The sequence below is a fragment of the Crocuta crocuta genome, unplaced genomic scaffold (assembly GCF_008692635.1).
Source record: "Crocuta crocuta isolate KB4526 unplaced genomic scaffold, BGI_CrCroc_1.0 scaffold138, whole genome shotgun sequence".
NCBI classification, from domain to species: Eukaryota; Metazoa; Chordata; class Mammalia; order Carnivora; family Hyaenidae; genus Crocuta; species Crocuta crocuta.
The window spans coordinates 3,723,147-3,727,564 of record NW_027532585.1 but is presented as its reverse complement, the minus strand read 5'-3'; the positions used below and the strand labels follow the sequence as shown (position 1 = coordinate 3,727,564).

Here is a 4,418-nt window from a genome sequence, read left to right as displayed (position 1 = left end):
TCTTGATTTCGGCTCAAGTCATGATCTCACAGCTCTCTAGTTTGAGCCCCATGTCAGGCTCTGCACTGAGAGCATGGAGCCTGCTTGGGATTCTCTCAATCTGCCCTTCTCCTATTGTCTCTCTCTCTCTGTTTCTCTCTCTGCCTCTCTCTTTCTCTCTCTCAAAATAAACATTTTTTTTAAATCCACAAATTAAAAACCTAATAGAAGGACTTCTATTTCTAAATAAGAGAGAAGAACATAGAGACATATATTCTCACTTGATGGAACGAAAAATAAAGAGACAAAAAATACATGTAAAAACAATTTTTGAGATCCTGTACATTAAGCCAAAACAGACAGTGATCTTTGAAAGACATGAGCCAAATGAGATGATTCCCATGTTGCCCCTGGGTTGCTGTCTTGAGAGAGTTTCTAGGCTGCAGTGCAGAAAGGACAAACTAAGGCAGAGCCCCAGGGACTCTGTGAGGTGAGGGATACACTAAAACAGTATTTAGAGGGAAATTCATAGTAAAATGTAATACTTATATTAGGAAAGAAGAAAAGTCTCATATCAATGACCTCACTTTCTATCTTAAGAAACTACAGGGGCGCCTGGGTGGCTCAGTTGGTTAAGCCTCCGACTTCAGCTCAGGTCATGATCTCCCAGTTTGTGGGTTCGAGCCCCGCATCGGGCTCTGTGCTGACAGCCAGCTCAGAGCCTGGAGCCTGTTTCGGATTCTGTGTCTCCCTCTCTCTCGGACCCTCCCCTGCTCACACTGTGTCTCTCTGTCTTAGAAATAAATAAAACATTAAAAAAAAAAAAAAGAAACTACAAAGATGAGAACAAATTAAACCCACAGTGAGAAGAAAAGAAATAAAGACCAGAATGGAAATCAAGGAAATAAAAAAAAAACACAATAGACAAAAATCAATGGGTATATAAAGGACTCTCAAAACTCTGTAATGAGAAAGTAAGTAACCCAATTTAAAAAAAAAGGCAAGCAGCGAGAGAGTTTGGCGTGATGTCTCACACCATTTTGCTGGTCCAGCCTACCAAGAGGCCAGAGGGCAGAACTTACGCTGACTATGAATCTGTGAATGAGTGCATGGACGGCGTTTGTAAAATGTATGAAGAACATCTGAAGAGAATGAATCCCAACAGCCCCTCTATCACATATGATATCAGTCAGTTGTTTGATTTTATCGATGACCTGGCAGACCTCAGCTGCCTTGTTTACCGAGCTGATACCCAGACATACCAGCCATATAACAAAGACTGGATTAAAGAGAAGATCTACGTGCTCCTTCGTCGGCAGGCCCAACAGGCCGGGAAATAGTTGAGCTGGAAGCAGTAGGGGACAGGGGTGGGCTTGGAACACAGGTGTGTACAGCGGGCTGTAGTGGGAGTTTTGTATTATAGGAATCCTGTTTCCATTTTGGTATACTCCAGCCAGGATTGAATGTATTAGATGAAATGTGAGGATCTTGTTCAATCTGAAATCCCCATTGCCCCCTCTCCCCCTCCCCCCCTTTTTTTTTACTTAAACATTTTTAAGATAATTTAGATGGAAGTTGTTTGTCAGTTAATGTTCCAATCCTTCAAACTGTTCATATCTTCTTTATAACATTCACTATACTAACCCTTCTTCAGGTTGGGGTGGGGGGTGGTGTCAGTTTAGTTAAATGTCCTCAAGATAAAGTCTTAGTGAAAAATGAATAAGTGTTCTTTAGCTATAAAAAAAAAACTTAAAAAAAAAGGCAAAAAATGTGGACAGACATTTTACTGAAAAAGATATATAGATGACAAGTAAGCACATGAAAAGCTGACCAACATTAGCAGCCCTCGGGGAAACATGAACTTGGGCAGACCACACGCATCCAGCAGAAATGTAAGATGGTTTCTGAAAATATCAGAAAACAGCATAATGTATGATCCAGTCATTCCATTCCTAGGTGTTTACCCCAAAGAAATGAAAACATGTTTTTAGAAAGAAGAATACATGAATATTCATAGAAGCATTATGTGTAATAGCCCCAAACTGAAAATAACACAGATGTCTATCAGAAGATGAGTAGGTAAGTCAATTGTGGTCTATCAGCCACATAAAGGAATACCACTAAGCAATAAAAAAGGAATGAGCTATTGATACGCTCAACTCTATGGATGAACCTCAAAATACGGTGAGTGAAAGAACCAGACAAATAAAAAGAAGTACTGTGACTAAATTTATATAAAATCCTAAAAAATGCAACCTCATCTATCATGCCAGAAAGCAGATCAGTTGAGAGGGAGAGTTTGGTGTGGGAAGATTAGAAAGGGTTACAATGAAACTTTTAGGAGTCTTTCTTCATTTTAATTGTGATGGTTTCACAGGTGTGTACATATGTCAAGCCCCCCAACTGTACGCTTTAAATTTGTGTAGTGTATTGTCAATCAATTACACATCACCAAAGCTGATAGTAAAAAAGGAAAATAACACTTTCAATTTTTTAAAAAGGATTATGAGCAGTCCTTTAACTCACTGGGATGTGCCATCACCAGCCAGAAACATTGCCTAATTTCAAGCCATGGAGCTGCTTTGTTTAGGAGAGTTGACACTGTCACTTATCCAGTGCTGATTGCTGCCTTATGGTCATTGTCAACAACACACTGGGGACCCACATCATGCCTCTACTTCCTCCTCTACTGGAGAGAATTTCCTGTAGCTCCTGATTGTTTGAGTCACTAGTTCAAGGACCAGGATGGCTAAGACTGACTGATGGGGTCTATGTCAATATGCCCCAGCCTAGTTTCAAGGGAGGCTGGAAAAATTAAGTGTCTGGTATTTCCCCTTCTACCCAGTGAGAGAGTCTTGTACCAAGACTCTTACGCTATTTACCTAATTTCTTACAGATAAGTGTCTTCTCCACTCTGCAAGGTGGCAGGTATATGTCTTAATCATCTTAGCAGCCTCTGTTGTAGGAATCAGGTTCTCAGTCACTCTGTATGGAATTGAAGGAATTGAACAAAACTGAATTGGATTAAATTATAGATGACTATATCCCTCCTTTCCCGCACCCCTTTAGAAGTACTGGAGGCCTTCTAAATCCTTTTTCTGGCTGGAAGACCTGGCTACTTCCTGGATCCATGCTTGAACTGGGCAAAGGTCAAGCCTTATTTATCTGTGTTAGGATCCAAAAAAAGAGATTCCAGGAGCCCTGGAAGTTTTTGTCCTTACAGACTGCTGGAGTTCGCAAAGTTGCCAGAGCGTAAGAAACTCAACACATGTTTTCAGCTCTTCTTGGATCAATAGATACTTATTATTAGGATGAAAAGCTGAATTAGTTAGATCAGATATACAGAGAAAATAAGGATTTCACAGAATCCCAGACTAAATATCAAATCCTGCTGTGTCCTGATTATCTACATGACCTTGGACAAGCTGTCCCAGACCCAGTGCAGATCTGATTTTCCCGCTGTCCAGTTTCTACTCATCTTCCTTCTGGTGACCACAGCCTGACTTCCTTCTGGGCAGCCAGCCTGCCCTCACTCTCAGTTCAGGGACTTTCAGTGTCTCTGTCAGTCGATCGGTATAAAGCCCATGACCTAGGCCTACACCCGAAAGACATCACACCACATTCCCTGGGACGCAGTCCCTGTTTGGGGCCAGACACGTGTAACAAGGCTGCTGACTCCATTGTTGAACTTGGCCATTGACAGCCTCCAAGAGCTGCCCTCCCTGCTTAGAGCCCCTCCCATCCTTCACCTTTGTGGCCCCGTGAGAGTAAGAGATGTCATCTCTGTGCTTGTGGAAATTTCAAATCGGGCAGCCTCTAACCTGTGCTGGGGAACCACCACCCCAGCTACACCCTCAAAGCCTCCACCTGACTTTGCTCTTGCTTCGCTCCGGAGTCTTTCTTCTTTTGCTGTTTATTGTGTAAGGATCAGCTTTGTTTCATATTCATGAATTCTTATGCATCATTTGTCCCAAAACTTATGTAAGTAACTGGGCAGGGGTGCTGCCTTACGTCTCCGAATCCCAGCAGGGAACTTGGCAAGGATGATCTCAAATGATTGATCGATAGATTGAATGAATGAATGACTTTCTGTCTTGATTTTCACCTTCACCTTCATGTCTGGGTACCACGATTCAGCTTCTGCTCACTGTCACAGAAGAGAGGCGACTTCAGGCCTGAGCCCTTGGGCTGAGCCACCTGCAGAGGCGTGTCACATCAAAGCCAATTCTTCCGGGGGGCCACGCGCGCTCTAACACTCCGATTCAAATTCCCTCTTCTTATTCTAAATCATACCAAGTACATTAACTCTCCCCAGTTTAGTTCTGACTCCTAGTGAGAAGAAAATAGACAATCCTAAAATAAAGAGTTCAACTCCTTAAGGGAGAATAACCCTCACGAAATACATTTTTATTCAATTGTTTGTGGACCAAAATCAAAGC

At 42.1% G+C, this 4,418-nt stretch overlaps 1 pseudogene; it reads left to right on the top strand.

Annotated features, from left to right (window-relative positions):
* Window positions 1-1,004: 1,004 nt before the first annotated feature.
* LOC144244257 (enhancer of rudimentary homolog pseudogene) lies at window positions 1,005-1,371 on the top strand (annotated as a pseudogene).
* Window positions 1,372-4,418: the final 3,047 nt, after the last annotated feature.